We start from the raw sequence: 22,859 nt of genomic DNA, 5'->3' as shown, positions 1-22,859 counted from the left end.
TCCGAACATCGAACGATAAGTCCCGGACCGGAGCTGACCCCACGTCATACTTGTGCTGCCCTGACAGTCCCAGAGGAGCCCTACATACTGACATCAGGAACCTGGACTGGTGAGTTTTCTTTCCCAGGGAAAAAAGCCGATGTTTGTGCTCAGGGCCCTGTGGCTCTGAACCAGAAGCAGACTGCGAAAATCCTAATGTCGAAGGATGTTTCCCAGACAGGAGCTGCCCACACCTCATACTTTTGCTACCCTAACAGTCCCAGAGGAGCCCTACATACTGACATCAGGAACCTGGACTGGTGAGTTTTCTTTCCCAGGGAAAACAGCCGATGTTTTTGCTCAGGGTCCTGTGACCCTGAGCGGGAAGCTGACTGCAAAAAATCCGAACATCGAAGGATAAGTCCCAGACCGGAGCTGACCCCACCTCATACTTGTGCTGCCCTGACAGTCCCAGAGGAGCCCTACATACTGACATCAGGAACCTGGACTGGTGAGTTTTCTTTCCCAGGGAAAACAGGCGATATTTGGGCTCAGGGCCCTGTGGCTCTGAACCAGCCGCTGACTGCAAAAAATCCTAATATCGAAGGATTTGTCCCAGACCGGAGCTGCCCCATCCTCATAATTTTTTTGCCCTGACCGTCCCAGAGGATGCCTACAAACAGACATCAGGATCCTGGACTGGTGAGTTTTCTTTCCCAGGGAAAACAGCCGATGTTTCTGCTCAGGGTCCTGTGGAAATGAGCAGGCAGCTGATTGCAAAAAATCCGAATATCGAAGGATGGGCCCCATAGAGAAGCTGCCTCCACCTCATACTTGTGCTGCCCTGAGAGTCCCAGAGGAGCCCTACAAACTGACATCAGGAACCTGGACTGGTGAGTTTTCTTTCTCAGGGAAAACAGCCGATGTTTTTGCTCAGGGTCCGGTGACCCTAAACGGGATGCTGACTGGAGAAATCCAAACATCGAAGGATAAGTCCCAGACCGGGGCTGACCCCACCTCATTCTTGTGCTGCCCTGACAGTCCCAGAGGAGCCCTACATACTGACATCAGGAACCTGCACTGGTGAGTTTTCTATCCCAGGGAAAACAGCCGATGTTTCTGCTCAGGGCCCTGTGGCTCTGAACAGGCCGCTGACTGCAAAAAATCCGAACATCGAAGGATGGGCCCCATAGAGAAGCTGCCTCCACCTCATACTTGTGCTGCCCTGACAGTCCCAGAGGAGCCCTAGAAACTGACATCAGGAACCTGGACTGGTGAGTTTTCTTTCCCAGGGAAAAAAGCCAATGTTTGTGCTCAGGGACCCGTGGCTCTGAACCAGAAGCAGACTGCAAAAATCCTAATGTCGAAGGATGTTTCCCAGACCGGAGCTGCCCACACCTCATACTTGTGCTGCCCTAACAGTCCCAGAGGAGCCTTACAAACTGAAATCAGGAACCTGGACTGGTGAGTTTTCTTTCCCAGGGAAAACACCCGATGTTTTTGCTCAGGGTCCTGTGACCCTGACGGGGAAGATGACTGCAAAAAACCCGAACATCGAAGGATAAGTCCCAGACTGGAGCTGCCCCCACCTCATACTTGTTCTGCCCTGACAGTCCCAGAGGAGCCCTACATACTGACATCAGGAACCTGGACTGGTGAGTTATCTTTCCCAGGGAAAACAGGCGATGTTCGTGCTCAGCGCCCTGTGGCTCTGAACTGGCCGCTGACTGCAAAAAATCCTAATATCAAAGCGTTTGTCCCAGACCAGAGCTGCCCCATCCTCATAATTTTTTTGCCCTGACCGTCCCAGAGGATGCCTACAAACTGACATCAGGATCCTGGACTGGTGAGTTTAATTTCCCAGGGAAAACAGCCAATGTTTCTGCCCCGGGTCCTGTGGCAATGAGCAGGCAGCTGATTGCAAAAAATCCGAATATCGAAGGATGGACCCCATAGAGAAGCTGCCTCAACCTCATATTTGTGCTGCCCTGACAGTCCCAGAGGCGCCCTACAAACTGACATCAGGAACCTTGACTGGTGAGTTTTGTTTCCCAAGGAAAACAGCCGATGTTTTTGCTCAGGGTCCTGTGACCCTGAGCGGGAAGCTGACTGCAAAAAATCCGAACATCGAAGGATAAGTCCCGGACCGGAGCTGACCCCACCTCATACTTGTGCTGCCCTGACAGTCCCAGAGGAGCCCTACAAACTGACATCAGGATCCTGGACTGGTGAGTTGTCTTTCCCAGGGAAAACAGCCAATGTTTCTGCTCAGGGTCCTGTGGCAATGAGCAGGCAGCTGATATCAAAATATCCGAATATCGAAGGATGGGCCCCATAGAGAAGCTGCCTCCACCTCATACTTGTGCTGCCCTGACAGTCCCAGAGGAGCCCTACAATCTGACATCAGGAACCTGGACTGGTGAGTTTTGTTTCCCTGGGAAAAGAGCTGATGTTTTTGCTCAGGGTCCTGTGGCAATGAGCAGGCAGCTGATTGCAAAAAATTTGAACATCGAAGGATGGGCTCCATAGAGAAGCTGCCTCCACCTCATACTTGTGCTGCCCTGACAGTCCCAGAGGAGCCCTAGAAACTGACATCAGGAACCTGGACTGGTGAGTTTTCTTTCCCAGGGAAAAAAGCCAATGTTTGTGCTCAGGGACCCGTGGCTCTGAACCAGAAGCAGACTGCAAAAATCCTAATGTCGAAGGATGTTTCCCAGACCGGAGCTGCCCACACCTCATACTTGTGCTGCCCTAACAGTCCCAGAGGAGCCTTACAAACTGAAATCAGGAACCTGGACTGGTGAGTTTTCTTTCCCAGGGAAAACACCCGATGTTTTTGCTCAGGGTCCTGTGACCCTGACGGGGAAGATGACTGCAAAAAACCCGAACATCGAAGGATAAGTCCCAGACTGGAGCTGCCCCCACCTCATACTTGTTCTGCCCTGACAGTCCCAGAGGAGCCCTGCATACTGACATCAGGAACCTGGACTGGTGAGTTATCTTTCCCAGGGAAAACAGGCAATGTTCGTGCTCAGCGCCCTGTGGCTCTGAACTGGCCGCTGACTGCAAAAAATCCTAATATCAAAGCGTTTGTCCCAGACCAGATCTGCCCCATCCTCATAATTTTTTTGCCCTGACCGTCCCAGAGGATGCCTACAAACTGACATCAGGATCCTGGACTGGTGAGTTTAATTTCCCAGGGAAAACAGCCAATGTTTCTGCCCCGGGTCCTGTGGCAATGAGCAGGCAGCTGATTGCAAAAAATCCGAATATCGAAGGATGGACCCCATAGAGAAGCTGCATCAACCTCATATTTGTGCTGCCCTGACAGTCCCAGAGGAGCCCTACAAACTGACATCAGGAACCTTGACTGGTGAGTTTTGTTTCCCAAGGAAAACAGCCGATGTTTTTGCTCAGGGTCCTGTGACCCTGAGCGGGAAGCTGACTGCAAAAAATCCGAACATCGAAGGATAAGTCCCGGACCGGAGCTGACCCCACCTCATACTTGTGCTGCCCTGACAGTCCCAGAGGAGCCCTACATACTGACATCAGGAACCTGGACTGGTGAGTTTTCTTTCCCAGGGAAAAAAGCCGATGTTTGTGCTCAGGGCCCTGTGGCTCTGAACCAGAAGCAGACTGCGAAAATCCTAATGTCGAAGGATGTTTCCCAGACAGGAGCTGCCCACACCTCATACTTGTGCTACCCTAACAGTCCCAGAGGAGCCCTACATACTGACATCAGGAACCTGGACTGGTGAGTTTTCTTTCCCAGGGAAAACAGCCGATGTTTTTGCTCAGGGTCCTGTGGCCCTTAGCGGGAAGCTGAGTGCAAAAAATCTGAATATCGAAGGATAAGTCCCAGATCGGAGCTGCCCCCACCTCATACTTTTGCTGCCCAGACAGTCCCAGAGGAGCCCTAAATACTGACATCAGGAACCTGGACTGGTGAGTTTTCTTTCCCAGGGAAAACAGGCGATGTTTGTGCTCAGCGCCCTCTGCTTCTGAACTGGCCGCTGACTGCAAAAAATCCTAATATCGAAGGATTTGTCCCAGACCGGAGCTGCCCCATCCTCATAATTTTTTTGCCCTGACCGTCCCAGAGGATCCCTACAAACTGACATCAGGATCCTGGACTGGTGAGTTTTCTTTCCCAGGGAAAACAGCCGATGTTTCTGCTCAGGGTCCTGTGGCAATGAGCAGGCAGCTGATTGCAAAAAATTCGAATATCGAAGGATGGACCCCATAGAGAAGCTGCCTCCACCTCATACTTGTGCTGCCCTGACAGTCCCAGAGGAGCCCTACAAACTGACATCAGGAACCTGGAATGGTGAGTTTTCTTTCCCAGAGAAAACACCTGATGTTTTTTCTCAGGGTCCTGAGACCCTGAGCGGGAAGCTGACTGCAAAAAATCCAAACATCGAAGGATAAGTCCCAGACCGGGGCTGACCCCACCTCATACTTGTGCTGCCCTGACAGTCCCAGAGGAGCCCTACATACTGACATCAGGAACCTGGACTGGTGAGTTTTCTTTCCCAGGGAAAACAGCCGATGTTTCTGCTCAGGGCCGTGTTGCTCTGAACAGGCCGCTGACTGCAAAAAATCCGAACATCGAAGGATGGGCCCCATAGAGAAGCTGCATCCACCTCATACATTTTTTGCCCTGACAGACCCAGAGGAGCCCTAGAAACTGGCATCAGGAACCTAGACTGGTGAGTTTTCTTTCCCAGGGAAAAAAGCCGATGTTTGTGCTCACTGCCCCGTGGCTCTGAACCAGAAGCAGACTGCAAAAATCCTAATGTCGAAGGATGTTTCTCAGACCGGAGCTGCCCACACCTCATACTTGTGCTGCCCTGACAGTCCCAGAGGAGCCCTACATAGTGACATCAGGAACCTGGACTGGTGAGTTTTCTTTCCCAGGGAAAACAGGCGATGTTTGTGCTCAGCGGCATGTTGCTCTGAACTGGCCGTTGACTGTAAAAAATCCAAATATCAAAGGATTTGTCCCAGACCAGAGCTGCCCCATCCTCATACTTGTGCTGCCCTGACAGTCCCAGAGGAGCCCTACAAACTGACATCAGGATCCTTGACTGGTGAGTTTTCTTTCCCAGGGTAAACAGCCGATGTTTCTGCTCAGGGTCCTGTGGCAATGAGCAGGCAGCTGATTGCAAAAAATTTGAACATCGAAGGATGGGCCCCATAGAGAAGCTGCCTCCACCTCATACTTGTGCTGCCCTGACAGTCCCAGAGGAGCCCTACAAACTGACATCAGGAACCTGGACTCGTGAGTTTTCTTTCCCAGGGAAAAACGCTGATGTTTGTGCTCAGGGCCCCGTGGCTCTGAACCGACCGCTGACTGCAAAAAATCCGAACATCGAAGGATGGGCCCCATAGAGAAGCTGCCTCCACCTCATACTTGTGCTGCCCTGAGAGTCCCAGAGGAGCCCTACAAACTGACATCAGGAACCTGGACTGGTGAGTTTTCTTTCCCAGGGAAAACACCCGATGTTTTTGCTCAGGGTCCTGTGACCCTGACGGGGAAGATGACTGCAAAAAATCCGAACATCGAAGGATAAGTCCCAGACTGGAGCTGCCCCCACCTCATACTTGTTCTGCCCTGACAGTCCCAGAGGAGCCCTACATACTGACATCAGGAACCTGGACTGGTGAGTTATCTTTCCCAGGGAAAACAGGCGATGTTCGTGCTCAGCGCCCTGTGGCTCTGAACTGGCCGCTGACTGCAAAAAATCCTAATATCAAAGCGTTTGTCCCAGACCAGAGCTGCCCCATCCTCATAATTTTTTTGCCCTGACCGCCCCAGAGGATGCCTACAAACTGACATCAGGATCCTGGACTGGTGAGTTTTCTTTCCCATGGAAAAGAGCCAATGTTTCTGCCCAGGGCCCTGTGGCTCTGAACCGACCGCTGACTGCAAAAAATCCGAACATCGAAGGATGGGCCCCATAGAGAAGCTGCCTCCACCTCATACTTGTGCTGCCCTGACAGTCCCAGAGGAGCCCTACAAACTGACATCAGGAACCTGGACTGGTGAGTTTTCTTTCTCAGGGGAAACAGCCGATGTTTTTGCTCAGGGTCCGGTGACCCTAAACGGGAAGCTGACTGGAAAAATCCGAACATCGAAGGATAAGTCGCAGACCGGGGCTGACCCCACCTCATTCTTGTGCTGCCCTGACAGTCCCAGAGGAGCCCTACATACTGACACCAGGAAGCTGGACTGGTGAGTTTTCTTTCCCAGGGAAAACAGGCGATGTTTGTGCTCAGGGCCCTGTGGCTCTTAACCGGCCGCTGACTGCAAAAAATTCGAACATCAAAGGATGTGTCCCAGACCGGAGCTGCCCCCACCTCATACTTGTTCTGCCCTGATAGTCCCAGAGGAGCCCTACAAACTGACATCAGGATCCTGGACTGGTGAGTTGTCTTTCCCAGGGAAAACAGCCAATGTTTCTGCTCAGGGTCCTGTGGCAATGAGCAGGCAGCTGATATCAAAAAATCCGAATATCGAAGGATGGACCCCATAGAGAAGCTGCCTCCACCTCATATTTGTGCTGCCCTGACAGTCCCAGAGGCGCCCTACAAACTGACATCAGGAACCTTGACTGGTGAGTTTTGTTTCCCAAGGAAAACAGCCGATGTTTTTGCTCAGGGTCCTGTGACCCTGAGCGGGAAGCTGACTGCAAAAAATCCGAACATCGAACGATAAGTCCCGGACCGGAGCTGACCCCACGTCATACTTGTGCTGCCCTGACAGTCCCAGAGGAGCCCTACATACTGACATCAGGAACCTGGACTGGTGAGTTTTCTTTCCCAGGGAAAAAAGCCGATGTTTGTGCTCAGGGCCCTGTGGCTCTGAACCAGAAGCAGACTGCGAAAATCCTAATGTCGAAGGATGTTTCCCAGACAGGAGCTGCCCACACCTCATACTTTTGCTACCCTAACAGTCCCAGAGGAGCCCTACATACTGACATCAGGAACCTGGACTGGTGAGTTTTCTTTCCCAGGGAAAACAGCCGATGTTTTTGCTCAGGGTCCTGTGACCCTGAGCGGGAAGCTGACTGCAAAAAATCCGAACATCGAAGGATAAGTCCCAGACCGGAGCTGACCCCACCTCATACTTGTGCTGCCCTGACAGTCCCAGAGGAGCCCTACATACTGACATCAGGAACCTGGACTGGTGAGTTTTCTTTCCCAGGGAAAACAGGCGATATTTGGGCTCAGGGCCCTGTGGCTCTGAACCAGCCGCTGACTGCAAAAAATCCTAATATCGAAGGATTTGTCCCAGACCGGAGCTGCCCCATCCTCATAATTTTTTTGCCCTGACCGTCCCAGAGGATGCCTACAAACAGACATCAGGATCCTGGACTGGTGAGTTTTCTTTCCCAGGGAAAACAGCCGATGTTTCTGCTCAGGGTCCTGTGGAAATGAGCAGGCAGCTGATTGCAAAAAATCCGAATATCGAAGGATGGGCCCCATAGAGAAGCTGCCTCCACCTCATACTTGTGCTGCCCTGAGAGTCCCAGAGGAGCCCTACAAACTGACATCAGGAACCTGGACTGGTGAGTTTTCTTTCTCAGGGAAAACAGCCGATGTTTTTGCTCAGGGTCCGGTGACCCTAAACGGGATGCTGACTGGAAAAATCCAATCATCGAAGGATAAGTCCCAGACCGGGGCTGACCCCACCTCATTCTTGTGCTGCCCTGACAGTCCCAGAGGAGCCCTACATACTGACATCAGGAACCTGGACTGGTGAGTTTTCTATCCCAGGGAAAACAGCCGATGTTTCTGCTCAGGGCCCTGTGGCTCTGAACAGGCCGCTGACTGCAAAAAATCCGAACATCGAAGGATGGGCCCCATAGAGAAGCTGCCTCCACCTCATACTTGTGCTGCCCTGACAGTCCCAGAGGAGCCCTACAAACTGACATCAGGAACCTGGATTGGTGAGTTTTCTTTCCCAGGGAAAAAATGCGATCTTTCGGCTCAACGCCCTGTGGCTCTGAACTGGCCGCTGACTGCAAAAAATCCTAATATCGAAGGATTTGTCCCAGACCGGAGCTGCCCCATCCTCATAATTTTTTTGCCCTGTCTGTCGGAGAGGATCCCAACAAACTGACATCAGGAACCTGGACTGGTGAGTTTTCTTTCCCAGGGAAAACAGCCAATGTTTCTGCTCAGGGTCCTGTGGAAATGAGCAGGCAGCTGATTGCAAAAAATCCGAATATCGAAGGATGGGCCCCATAGAGAAGCTCCCTCCACCTCATACTTGTGCTGCCCTGACAGTCCCAGAGGAGCCCTAGAAACTGACATCAGGAACCTGGACTGGTGAGTTTTCTTTCTCAGGGAAAACAGCCGATGTTTTTGCTCAGGGTCCGGTGACCCTAAACGGGAAGCTGACTGGAAAAATCCGAACATCGAAGGATAAGTCCCAGACCGGGGCTGACCCCACCTCATACTTGTTCTGCCCTGATAGTCCCAGAGGAGCCCTACAAACTGACATCAGGATCCTGGACTGGTGAGTTGTCTTTCCCAGGGAAAACAGCCAATGTTTCTGCTCAGGGTCCTGTGGCAATGAGCAGGCAGCTGATATCAAAATATCCGAATATCGAAGGATGGGCCCCATAGAGAAGCTGCCTCCACCTCATACTTGTGCTGCCCTGACAGTACCAGAGGAGCCCTACAATCTGACATCAGGAACCTGGACTGGTGAGTTTTGTTTCCCTTGGAAAAGAGCTGATGTTTTTGCTCAGGGTCCTGTGGCAATGAGCAGGCAGCTGATTGCAAAAAATTTGAACATCGAAGGATGGGCTCCATAGAGAAGCTGCCTCCACCTCATACTTGTGCTGCCCTGACAGTCCCAGAGGAGCCCTAGAAACTGACATCAGGAACCTGGACTGGTGAGTTTTCTTTCCCAGGGAAAAAAGCCAATGTTTGTGCTCAGGGACCCGTGGCTCTGAACCAGAAGCAGACTGCAAAAATCCTAATGTCGAAGGATGTTTCCCAGACCGGAGCTGCCCACACCTCATACTTGTGCTGCCCTAACAGTCCCAGAGGAGCCTTACAAACTGAAATCAGGAACCTGGACTGGTGAGTTTTCTTTCCCAGGGAAAACACCCGATGTTTTTGCTCAGGGTCCTGTGACCCTGACGGGGAAGATGACTGCAAAAAACCCGAACATCGAAGGATAAGTCCCAGACTGGAGCTGCCCCCACCTCATACTTGTTCTGCCCTGACAGTCCCAGAGGAGCCCTACATACTGACATCAGGAACCTGGACTGGTGAGTTTTCTTTCCCAGGGAAAACAGGCGATGTTTGTGCTCAGCGCCCTCTGCTTCTGAACTGGCCGCTGACTGCAAAAAATCCTAATATCGAAGGATTTGTCCCAGACCGGAGCTGCCCCATCCTCATAATTTTTTTGCCCTGACCGTCCCAGAGGATCCCTACAAACTGACATCAGGATCCTGGACTGGTGAGTTTTCTTTCCCAGGGAAAACAGCCGATGTTTCTGCTCAGGGTCCTGTGGCAATGAGCAGGCAGCTGATTGCAAAAAATTCGAATATCGAAGGATGGACCCCATAGAGAAGCTGCCTCCACCTCATACTTGTGCTGCCCTGACAGTCCCAGAGGAGCCCTACAAACTGACATCAGGAACCTGGAATGGTGAGTTTTCTTTCCCAGAGAAAACACCTGATGTTTTTTCTCAGGGTCCTGTGACCCTGAGCGGGAAGCTGACTGCAAAAAATCCAAACATCGAAGGATAAGTCCCAGACCGGGGCTGACCCCACCTCATACTTGTGCTGCCCTGACAGTCCCAGAGGAGCCCTACATACTGACATCAGGAACCTGGACTGGTGAGTTTTCTTTCCCAGGGAAAACAGCCGATGTTTCTGCTCAGGGCCGTGTTGCTCTGAACAGGCCGCTGACTGCAAAAAATCCGAACATCGAAGGATGGGCCCCATAGAGAAGCTGCATCCACCTCATACATTTTTTGCCCTGACAGACCCAGAGGAGCCCTAGAAACTGGCATCAGGAACCTGGACTGGTGAGTTTTCTTTCCCAGGGAAAAAAGCCGATGTTTGTGCTCACTGCCCCGTGGCTCTGAACCAGAAGCAGACTGCAAAAATCCTAATGTCGAAGGATGTTTCTCAGACCGGAGCTGCCCACACCTCATACTTGTGCTGCCCTGACAGTCCCAGAGGAGCCCTACATAGTGACATCAGGAACCTGGACTGGTGAGTTTTCTTTCCCAGGGAAAACAGGCGATGTTTGTGCTCAGCGGCATGTTGCTCTGAACTGGCCGTTGACTGTAAAAAATCCAAATATCAAAGGATTTGTCCCAGACCAGAGCTGCCCCATCCTCATACTTGTGCTGCCCTGACAGTCCCAGAGGAGCCCTACAAACTGACATCAGGATCCTTGACTGGTGAGTTTTCTTTCCCAGGGTAAACAGCCGATGTTTCTGCTCAGGGTCCTGTGGCAATGAGCAGGCAGCTGATTGCAAAAAATTTGAACATCGAAGGATGGGCCCCATAGAGAAGCTGCCTCCACCTCATACTTGTGCTGCCCTGACAGTCCCAGAGGAGCCCTACAAACTGACATCAGGAACCTGGACTCGTGAGTTTTCTTTCCCAGGGAAAAACGCTGATGTTTGTGCTCAGGGCCCCGTGGCTCTGAACCGACCGCTGACTGCAAAAAATCCGAACATCGAAGGATGGGCCCCATAGAGAAGCTGCCTCCACCTCATACTTGTGCTGCCCTGAGAGTCCCAGAGGAGCCCTACAAATTGACATCAGGAACCTGGACTGGTGAGTTTTCTTTCCCAGGGAAAACACCCGATGTTTTTGCTCAGGGTCCTGTGACCCTGACGGGGAAGATGACTGCAAAAAATCCGAACATCGAAGGATAAGTCCCAGACTGGAGCTGCCCCCACCTCATACTTGTTCTGCCCTGACAGTCCCAGAGGAGCCCTACATACTGACATCAGGAACCTGGACTGGTGAGTTATCTTTCCCAGGGAAAACAGGCGATGTTCGTGCTCAGCGCCCTGTGGCTCTGAACTGGCCGCTGACTGCAAAAAATCCTAATATCAAAGCGTTTGTCCCAGACCAGAGCTGCCCCATCCTCATAATTTTTTTGCCCTGACCGCCCCAGAGGATGCCTACAAACTGACATCAGGATCCTGGACTGGTGAGTTTTCTTTCCCATGGAAAAGAGCCAATGTTTCTGCCCAGGGCCCTGTGGCTCTGAACCGACCGCTGACTGCAAAAAATCCGAACATCGAAGGATGGGCCCCATAGAGAAGCTGCCTCCACCTCATACTTGTGCTGCCCTGACAGTCCCAGAGGAGCCCTACAAACTGACATCAGGAACCTGGACTGGTGAGTTTTCTTTCTCAGGGAAAACAGCCGATGTTTTTGCTCAGGGTCCGGTGACCCTAAACGGGAAGCTGACTGGAAAAATCCGAACATCGAAGGATAAGTCGCAGACCGGGGCTGACCCCACCTCATTCTTGTGCTGCCCTGACAGTCCCAGAGGAGCCCTACATACTGACACCAGGAAGCTGGACTGGTGAGTTTTCTTTCCCAGGGAAAACAGGCGATGTTTGTGCTCAGGGCCCTGTGGCTCTTAACCGGCCGCTGACTGCAAAAAATTCGAACATCAAAGGATGTGTCCCAGACCGGAGCTGCCCCCACCTCATACTTGTTCTGCCCTGATAGTCCCAGAGGAGCCCTACAAACTGACATCAGGATCCTGGACTGGTGAGTTGTCTTTCCCAGGGAAAACAGCCAATGTTTCTGCTCAGGGTCCTGTGGCAATGAGCAGGCAGCTGATTGCAAAAAATCCGAATATCGAAGGATGGACCCCATAGAGAAGCTGCCTCCACCTCATATTTGTGCTGCCCTGACAGTCCCAGAGGCGCCCTACAAACTGACATCAGGAACCTTGACTGGTGAGTTTTGTTTCCCAAGGAAAACAGCCGATGTTTTTGCTCAGGGTCCTGTGACCCTGAGCGGGAAGCTGACTGCAAAAAATCCGAACATCGAACGATAAGTCCCGGACCGGAGCTGACCCCGCGTCATACTTGTGCTGCCCTGACAGTCCCAGAGGAGCCCTACATACTGACATCAGGAACCTGGACTGGTGAGTTTTCTTTCCCAGGGAAAACAGGCGATATTTGGGCTCAGGGCCCTGTGGCTCTGAACCAGCCGCTGACTGCAAAAAATCCTAATATCGAAGGATTTGTCCCAGACCGGAGCTGCCCCATCCTCATAATTTTTTTGCCCTGACCGTCCCAGAGGATGCCTACAAACAGACATCAGGATCCTGGACTGGTGAGTTTTCTTTCCCAGGGAAAACAGCCGATGTTTCTGCTCAGGGTCCTGTGGAAATGAGCAGGCAGCTGATTGCAAAAAATCCGAATATCGAAGGATGGGCCCCATAGAGAAGCTGCCTCCACCTCATACTTGTGCTGCCCTGAGAGTCCCAGAGGAGCCCTACAAACTGACATCAGGAACCTGGACTGGTGAGTTTTCTTTCTCAGGGAAAACAGCCGATGTTTTTGCTCAGGGTCCGGTGACCCTAAACGGGATGCTGACTGGAAAAATCCAATCATCGAAGGATAAGTCCCAGACCGGGGCTGACCCCACCTCATTCTTGTGCTGCCCTGACAGTCCCAGAGGAGCCCTACATACTGACATCAGGAACCTGGACTGGTGAGTTTTCTATCCCAGGGAAAACAGCCGATGTTTCTGCTCAGGGCCCTGTGGCTCTGAACAGGCCGCTGACTGCAAAAAATCCGAACATCGAAGGATGGGCCCCATAGAGAAGCTGCCTCCACCTCATACTTGTGCTGCCCTGACAGTCCCAGAGGAGCCCTACAAACTGACATCAGGAACCTGGATTGGTGAGTTTTCTTTCCCAGGGAAAAAATGCGATCTTTCGGCTCAACGCCCTGTGGCTCTGAACTGGCCGCTGACTGCAAAAAATCCTAATATCGAAGGATTTGTCCCAGACCGGAGCTGCCCCATCCTCATAATTTTTTTGCCCTGTCTGTCGGAGAGGATCCCTACAAACTGACATCAGGAACCTGGACTGGTGAGTTTTCTTTCCCAGGGAAAACAGCCAATGTTTCTGCTCAGGGTCCTGTGGAAATGAGCAGGCAGCTGATTGCAAAAAATCCGAATATCGAAGGATGGGCCCCATAGAGAAGCTCCCTCCACCTCATACTTGTGCTGCCCTGACAGTCCCAGAGGAGCCCTAGAAACTGACATCAGGAACCTGGACTGGTGAGTTTTCTTTCTCAGGGAAAACAGCCGATGTTTTTGCTCAGGGTCCGGTGACCCTAAACGGGAAGCTGACTGGAAAAATCCGAACATCGAAGGATAAGTCCCAGACCGGGGCTGACCCCACCTCATACTTGTTCTGCCCTGATAGTCCCAGAGGAGCCCTACAAACTGACATCAGGATCCTGGACTGGTGAGTTGTCTTTCCCAGGGAAAACAGCCAATGTTTCTGCTCAGGGTCCTGTGGCAATGAGCAGGCAGCTGATATCAAAATATCCGAATATCGAAGGATGGACCCCATAGAGAAGCTGCCTCCACCTCAAATTTGTGCTGCCCTGACAGTCCCAGAGGCGCCCTACAAACTGACATCAGGAACCTTGACTGGTGAGTTTTGTTTCCCTGGGAAAACAGCCGATGTTTTTGCTCAGGGTCCTGTGACCCTGAGCGGGAAGCTGACTGCAAAAAATCCGAACATCGAAGGATAAGTCCCGGACCAGAGCTGACCCCACCTCATACTTGTGCTGCCTTGACAGTCCCAGAGGAGCCCTACATACTGACATGAGGAACCTGGACTGGTGAGTTTTCTTTCCCAGGGAAAAAAGACGATGTTTGTGCTCAGGGCCCTGTGGCTCTGAACCAGAAGCAGACTGCGAAAATCCTAATATCGAAGGATGTTTCCCAGACAGGAGCTGCCCACACCTCATACTTGTGCTACCCTAACAGTCCCAGAGGAGCCCTACATACTGACATCAGGAACCTGGACTGGTGAGTTTTCTTTCCTAGGGAAAACAGCCGATGTTTTTGCTCAGGGTCCTGTGACCCTGAGCGGGAAGCTGACTGCAAAAAATCCGAACATCGAAGGATAAGTCCCAGACCGGAGCTGCGCCCACCTCATACTTGTGCTGCCCTCACAGTCCCAGAGGAGCACTACATACTGACATCAGGAACCTGGACTGGTGAGTTTTCTTTCCCTGGGAAAACAGCCGATGTTTCTGCTCAGGGCCCTGTGGCTCTGAACAGGCCGCTGACTGCAAAAAATCCGAATATCGAAGGATGGGCCCCATAGAGAAGCTGCCTCCACCTCATACTTGTGCTGCCCTGACAGTCCCAGAGGAGCCCTACAAACTGACATCAGGATCCTGGACTGGTGAGTTTTGTTTCCCTGGGAAAAGAGCCGATGTTTTTGCTCAGGGTCCTGTGGCCCTTAGCGGGAAGCTGAGTGCAAAAAATCTGAATATCGAAGGATAAGTCCCAGATCGGAGCTGCCCCCTCCTCATACTTTTGCTGCCCAGACAGTCCCAGAGGAGCCCTACATACTGACATCAGGAACCTGGACTGGTGAGTTTTCTTTCCCAGGGAAAACAGGCGATATTTGTGCTCAGCGCCCTCTGCTTCTGAACTGGCCGCTGACTGCAAAAAATCCTAATATCGAAGGATTTGTCCCAGACCGGAGCTGCCCCATCCTCATAATTTTTTTGCCCTGACCGTCCCAGAGGATCCCTACAAACTGACATCAGGATCCTGGACTGGTGAGTTTTCTTTCCCAGGGAAAACAGCCGATGTTTCTGCTCAGGGTCCTGTGGCAATGAGCAGGCAGCTGATTGCAAAAAATTCGAATATCGAAGGATGGACCCCATAGAGAAGCTGCCTCCACCTCATACTTGTGCTGCCCTGACAGTCCCAGAGGAGCCCTACAAACTGACATCAGGAACCTGGAATGGTGAGTTTTCTTTCCCAGAGAAAACACCTCATGTTTTTTCTCAGGGTCCTGTGACCCTGAGCGGGAAGCTGACTGCAAAAAATCCGAACATCGAAGGATAAGTCCCAGACCGGGGCTGACCCCACCTCATACTTGTGCTGCCCTGACAGTCCCAGAGGAGCCCTACATACTGACATCAGGAACCTGGACTGGTGAGTTTTCTTTCCCAGGAAAAACAGCCGATGTTTCTGCTCAGGGCCGTGTTGCTCTGAACAGGCCGCTGTCTGCAAAAAATCCGAACATCGAAGGACGGGCCCCATAGAGAAGCTGCATCCACCTCATACATTTTTTGCCCTGACAGACCCAGAGGAGCCCTACAAACTGGCATCAGGAACCTGGACTGGTGAGTTTTCTTTCCCAGGGAAAAAAGCCGATTTTTGTGCTCACTGCCCCGTGGCTCTGAACCAGAAGCAGACTGCAAAAATCCTAATGTCGAAGGATGTTTCCCAGAGCGGAGCTGCCCACACCTCATACTTGTGCTGCCCTGACAGTCCCAGAGGAGCCCTACAAACTGACATCAGGAACCTGGACTGGTGAGTTTTGTTTCCCTGGGAAAAGAGCTGATGTTTTTCCTCAGGGTCCTGTGGCCCTCAGCGGGAAGCAGACTGCAAAAAATCTGGATATCGAAGGATAAGTCACAGACCGGAGCTGCCCCCACCTCATACTTGTGCTGCCCTGACAGTCCCAGAGGAGCCCTACATACTGACATCAGGAACCTGGACTGGTGAGTTTTCTTTCCCACGGAAAACAGCCGATGTTTTTGCTCAGGGTCCTGTGACCCTGAGCGGGAAGCTGACTGCAAAAAATCCGAACATCGAAGGATAAGTTCCAGACCAGAGCTGACCCCACCTCATACTTGTGCTGCCCTGACAGTCCCAGAGGAGCCCTACTTACTGACATCAGGAACCTGGACTGGTGAGTTTTCTTTCCCAGGGAAAACAGCCGATGTTTCTGCTCAGGGCCCTGTGGCTCTGAACCGGCCGCTGACTGCAAAAAATAAAAACATCGAAGGATGGGCCCCATAGAGAAGCTGCCTCCACCTCATACTTGTCCTGCCCTGACAGTCCCAGAGGAGCCCTACAAACTGACATCAGGAACCTGGTGTGGTGAGTTTTGTCTCCCTGGGAAAAGAGCTGATGTTTTTCCTCAGGGTCCTGTGGCCCTTAGCGGGAAGCTGACTGCAAAAAATCTGAACATCGAAGGATAAGTCCCAGATCACAGCTGCCCCCACCTTATACTTGTGCTGCCCTGACAGTCCCAGAGGAGCCCTACATACTGACATCAGGATCCTGGACTGGTGAGTTTTCTTTCCCAGGGAAAACAGCCCATGTTTCTGCTCAGGGTCCTGTGACCCTGAGCGGGAAGCTGACTGCAAAAAATCCGAACATCGAAGGATAAGTCCCAGACCGGAGCTGACCCCACCTCATACTTGTGCTGCCCTGACAGTCCCAGAGGAGCCCTACATACTGACATCAGGAACCTGGACTGGTGAGTTTTCTTTCCCAGGGAAAACAGGCGATGTTTCGGCTCAGCGCCCTGTGGCTCTGAACTGGCCGCTGACTACAAAAAATCCTAATATCGAAGGATTTGTCCCAGACCGGAGCTGCCCCATCCTCATAATTTTTTTGCCCTGACCGTCCCAGAGGATCCCTACAAACTGATATCAGGATCCTGGACTGGTGAGTTTTCTTTCCCAGGGGAAACAGCCGATGTTTCTGCTCACGGTCCTGTGGCAATGAGCAGGCAGCTGATTGCAAAAAATCTGAATATCGAAGGATGGACCCCATAGAGAAGCTGCCTCCACCTCATACTTGTGCTGCCCTGACAGTCCCAGAGTAGCCCTACAAACTGACATCAGGAACCTGGAATGGTGAGTTTTCTTTCCCAGAGAAAGCACCTGATGTTTTTTCTCAGGGTCCTGTGACCCTGAGCGGGAAGCTGACTGCAAAAATCCGAACATCGAAGGATGGGCCCCATAGAGAAGCTGCCTCCACCTCACACTTGTGCTGCCCTCACAGTCCCAGAGGAGCCCTACATACTGACATCAGGAACCTGGACTGGTGAGTTTTCTTTCCCAGGGAAAACAGGCGATATTTGGGCTCAGGGCCCTGTGGCTCTGAACCGGCCGCTGACTGCAAAAAATCCTAATATCGAAGGATGTGTCCCATACCGGAGCTGCCCCATCCTCATACTTTTTTTGCCCTGACCATCCCAGAGGAGCCCTACAAACTGACATCAGGATCCTGGACTGGTGAATTTTCTTTCCCAGGGAAAATAGCCGATGTTTCTGCTCAGGGTCCTGTGGCAATGAGCAGGCAGCTGATTGCAAAAAATCCGAATATCGAAGGATGGACCCCATAGAGAAGCTGCCTCCACCTCATACTTGTGCTGCCCTGACAGTCCCAGAGGAGCCCTACAAACTGACATTAGGAACCTGGACTGGTGAGTTTTCTTTCCCAGGGAAAACACCTGATGTTTTTTCTCAGGGTCCTGTGACCCTGAGCGGGAAGCTGACTTCAAAAAATCCGAACATCGAAGGATAAGTCCCAGACCGGGGCTGACCCCACCTCATACTTGTGCTGCCATGACAGTCCCAGAGGAGCCCTACATACTGACATCAGGAACCTGGACTGGTGAGTTTTGTTTCCCTGGGAAAAGAGCTGATGTTTATCCTCAGGGTCCTGTGGCCCTTAGCGGGAAGCTGACTGCAAAAAATCTGAACATCGAAGGATAAGTCCCAGATCGGAGGTGCCCCCACCTCATTTTTGTGCTGCCCTGACAGTCCCAGAGGAGCTTTACATACTGACATCAGGAACCTGGACTGGTGAGTTTTCTTTCCCAGGAAAAACAGCCGATGTTTTTGCTCAGGGTCCTGTGACCCTGAGCGGGAAGCTGACTGCAAAAAATCCGAACATCGAAGGATAAGTCCCAGACCGGAGCTGACCCCACCTCATACTTGTTCTGCCCTGACAGTCCCAGAGGAGCCCTACATACTGACATCAGGAACCTGGACTGGTGAGTTTTCTTTCCCAGGGAAAAAATGCGATGTTTGGGCTCAGCGCCCTGTGGCTCTGAACTGGCTGCTGACTGCAAAAAATCCTAATATCGAAGGATTTGTCCCAGACCGGAGCTGCCCCATCCTCATAATTTTTTTGCCCTGACCGTCCCAGAGGATCCCTACAAACTGACATCAGGATCCTGGACTGGTGAGTTTTCTTTCCCAGGGAAAACAGCCGATGTTTCTGCTCAGGGTCCTGTGGAAATGAGCAGGCAGCTGATTGCAAAAAATCCGAATATCGAAGGATGGACCCCATAGAGAAGCTGCCTCCACCTCATACTTGTGCTGCCCTGACAGTCCCAGAGGAGCCCTACATACTGACACCACGAACCTGGACTGGTGAGTTTTCTTTCCCAGGGAAAACAGGCGATGTTTGTGCTCAGGGCCCTGTGGCTCTGAACCGGCCGCTGACTGCAAAAAATCCGAACATCGAAGGATGAGTCCCAGACCGGAGCTGCCCCCACCTCATACTTGTTCTGCCCTGACAGTCCCAGAGGAGCCCTACAAACTGACATCAGGATCCTGGACTAGTGAGTTGTCTTTCCCGGGGAAAACAGCCGATGTTTCTGCTCAGGGTCCTGTGGCAATGAGCAGGCAGCTGATATCAAAAAATCCGAATATCGAAGGATGGGCCCCATAGAGAAGCTGCCTCCACCTCATACTTGTGCTGCCCTGACAGTCCCAGAGGAGCCCTACATACTGACATCAGGAACCTGGACTGGTGAGTTTTCTTTCCCAGGGAAAACAGCCGATGTTTCTGCTCTTCGACCTGTGGCTCTGAACCGGCCGCTGACTGCAAAAAATCCGAACATCGAAGGATGGGCCCCATAGAGAAGCTGCATCCACCTCATACCTTTTTTGCCCTGACAGTCCCAGAGGAGCCCTAGAAACTGGCATCAGGAACCTGGACTGGTGAGTTTTCTTTCCCAGGGAAAAAAGCCGATGTTTGTGCTCAGGGCCCCGTGGCTCTGAACCAGAAGCAGACAGCAAAAATCCTAATGTCGAAGGATGTTTCCCAGACCGGAGCTGCCCACACCTCATACTTGTGCTGCCCTAACAGTCCCAGAGGAGCCCTACAAACTGACATGAGGAACCTGGACTGGTGAATTTTCTTTCCCAGGGAAAACAGCTGATGTTTTTGCTCAGGGTCCTGTGACCCTGAGCGGGAAGCTGACTGCAAAAAATCCGAACATCGAAGGATAAGTCCCAGACCGGAGCTGACCCCACCTCATACTTGTTCTGCCCTGACAGTCCCAGAGGACCCCTACATACTGACATCAGGAACCTGGACTGGTGAGTTTTCTTTCCCAGGGAAAACAGGCGATGTTTGTGCTCAGCGCCCTCTGCTTCTGAACTGGCCGCTGACTGCAAAAAATCCTAATATCGAAGGATTTGTCCCAGACCAGAGCTGCCCCATCCTCATACTTGTGCTGCCCTGACAGTCCCAGAGGAGCCCTACAAACTGACATCAGGATCCTGGACTGGTGAGTTTTCTTTCCCAGGTAAAACAGCCGATGTTTCTGCTCAGGGTCCTGTGGCAATGAGCAGGCAGCTGATTGCAAAAAATTTGAACATCGAAGGATGGGCCCCATAGAGAAGCTGCCTCCACCTCATACTTGTGCTGCCCTGACAGTCCCAGAGGAGCCCTAGAAACTGACATCAGGAACCTGGACTCGTGAGTTTTCTTTCCCAGGGAAAAAAGCCGATGTTTGTGCTCAGGGTCCCGTGGCTCTGAACCAGAAGCAGACTGCAAAAATCCTAATGTCGAAGGATGTTTCCCAGACCGGAGCGGCCCACACCTCATACTTGTGCTGCCCTAACAGTCCCAGAGGAGCCCTACAAACTGACATCAGGAACCTGGACTGGTGAGTTTTGTTTCCCTGGGAAAAGAGCTGATGTTTATCCTCAGGGTCCTGTGGCCCTTAGCGGGAAGCTGACTGCAAAAAATCTGAACATCGAAGGATAAATCCCAGATCGGAGGTGCCCCCACCTCATTTTTGTGCTGCCCTGACAGTCCCAGAGGAGCTTTACATACTGACATCAGGAACCTGGACTGGTGAGTTTTCTTTCCCAGGAAAAACAGCCGATGTTTTTGCTCAGGGTCCTGTGACCCTGAGCGGGAAGCTGACTGCAAAAAATCCGAACATCGAAGGATAAGTCCCAGACCGGAGCTGACCCCACCTCATACTTGTTCTGCCCTGACAGTACCAGAGGAGCCCTACATACTGACATCAGGAACCTGGACTGGTGAGTTTTCTTTCCCAGGGAAAAAATGCGATGTTTGGGCTCAGCGCCCTGTGGCTCTGAACTGGCTGCTGACTGCAAAAAATCCTAATATCGAAGGATTTGTCCCAGACCGGAGCTGCCCCATCCTCATAATTTTTTTGCCCTGACCGTCCCAGAGGATCCCTACAAACTGAAATCAGGATCCTGGACTGGTGAGTTTTCTTTCCCAGGGAAAACAGCCGTTGTTTCTGCTCAGGGTCCTGTGGAAATGAGCAGGCAGCTGATTGCAAAAAATCCGAATATCGAAGGATGGACCCCATAGAGAAGCTGCCTCCACCTCATACTTGTGCTGCCCTGACAGTCCCAGAGGAGCCCTACATACTGACACCACGAACCTGGACTGGTGAGTTTTCTTTCCCAGGGAAAACAGGCGATGTTTGTTCAGGGCCCTGTGGCTCTGAACCGGCCGCTGACTGCAAAAAATCCGAACATCGAAGGATGAGTCCCAGACCGGAGCTGCCCCCACCTCATACTTGTTCTGCCCTGACAGTCCCAGAGGAGCCCTACAAACTGACATCAGGATCCTGGACTAGTGAGTTGTCTTTCCCGGGGAAAACAGCCGATGTTTCTGCTCAGGGTCCTGTGGCAATGAGCAGGCAGCTGATATCAAAAAATCCGAATATCGAAGGATGGGCCCCATAGAGAAGCTGCCTCCACCTCATACTTGTGCTGCCCTGACAGTCCCAGAGGAGCCCTACATACTGACATCAGGAACCTGGACTGGTGAGTTTTCTTTCCCAGGGAAAACAGCCGATGTTTCTGCTCTTCGACCTGTGGCTCTGAACCGGCCGCTGACTGCAAAAAATCCGAACATCGAAGGATGGGCCCCATAGAGAAGCTGCATCCACCTCATACCTTTTTTGCCCTGACAGTCCCAGAGGAGCCCTAGAAACTGGCATCAGGAACCTGGACTGGTGAGTTTTCTTTCCCAGGGAAAAAAGCCGATGTTTGTGCTCAGGGCCCCGTGGCTCTGAACCAGAAGCAGACAGCAAAAATCCTAATGTCGAAGGATGTTTCCCAGACCGGAGCTGCCCACACCTCATACTTGTGCTGCCCTAACAGTCCCAGAGGAGCCCTACAAACTGACATCAGGAACCTGGACTGGTGAATTTTCTTTCCCAGGGAAAACAGCTGATGTTTTTGCTCAGGGTCCTGTGACCCTGAGCGGGAAGCTGACTGCAAAAAATCCGAACATCGAAGGATAAGTCCCAGACCGGAGCTGACCCCACCTCATACTTGTTCTGCCCTGACAGTCCCAGAGGACCCCTACATACTGACATCAGGAACCTGGACTGGTGAGTTTTCTTTCTCAGGGAAAACAGGCGATGTTTGTGCTCAGCGCCCTGTGGCTCTGAACTGGCCGCTGACTGCAAAAAATCCTAATATCAAAGGATTTGTCCCAGACCAGAGCTGCCCCATCCTCATACTTGTGCTGCCCTGACAGTCCCAGAGGAGCCCTACAAACTGACATCAGGATCCTTGACTGGTGAGTTTTCTTTCCCAGGGAAAACAGGCGATGTTTGTGCTCAGGGTCCTGTGGCAATGAGCAGGCAGCTGATTGCAAAAAATTTGAACATCGAAGGATGGGCCCCATAGAGAAGCTGCCTCCACCTCATACTTGTGCTGCCCTGACAGTCCCAGAGGAGCCCTAGAAACTGACATCAGGAACCTGGACTCGTGAGTTTTCTTTCCCAGGGAAAAAAGCCGATGTTTGTGCTCAGGGTCCCGTGGCTCTGAACCAGAAGCAGACTGCAAAAATCCTAATGTCGAAGGATGTTTCCCAGACCGGAGCTGCCCACACCTCATACTTGTGCTGCCCTAACAGTCCCAGAGGAGCCCTACAAACTGACATCAGGAACCTGGACTGGTAAATTTTCTTTCCCAGGGAAAACAGCTGATGTTTTTGCTCAGGGTCCTGTGACCCTGAGCGGGAAGCTGACTGCAAAAAATCCGAACATCGAAGGATAAGTCCCAGACCGGAGCTGACCCCACCTCATACTTGTGCTGCCCTGACAGTCCCAGAGGAGCCCTACATACTGCCATCAGGAACCTGGACTGGTGTGTTTTGTTTCCTTGGGAAAGAGCCGATGTTTTTGCCCAGGGTCCTGTGGCCCTCAGCGGGAAGCAGACTGCAAAAAATCTGAACATCGAAGGATAAGTCCCAGACCGGAGCTGCCCCCACCTCATAATTGTGCTGCCCTGACAGTCCCAGAGGAGCCCTACATACTGACATCAGGAACCTGGACTGGTGAGTTTTCTTTCCCAGGGAAAAGAGCCGATGTTTGTGCTTAGCGCGCTGTGGCTCTGAACTGGCCGCTGACTGCAAAAAATCCTAATATCGAAGGATTTGTCCCAGACCGGAGCTGCCCCATCCTCATACTTTTTTTGCCCTGACTCTCCCAGAGGATCCCTACAAACTGACATCAGTATCCTGGACTGGTGAGTTTTCTTTCCCAGGGATAACAGCCGATGTTTCTGCCCAGGG

The sequence above is a fragment of the Taeniopygia guttata genome, chromosome 5, assembly GCF_048771995.1.
Source record: "Taeniopygia guttata chromosome 5, bTaeGut7.mat, whole genome shotgun sequence".
Taxonomy (NCBI): Eukaryota; Metazoa; Chordata; class Aves; order Passeriformes; family Estrildidae; genus Taeniopygia; species Taeniopygia guttata.
This window is presented reverse-complemented; position numbering follows the sequence as displayed.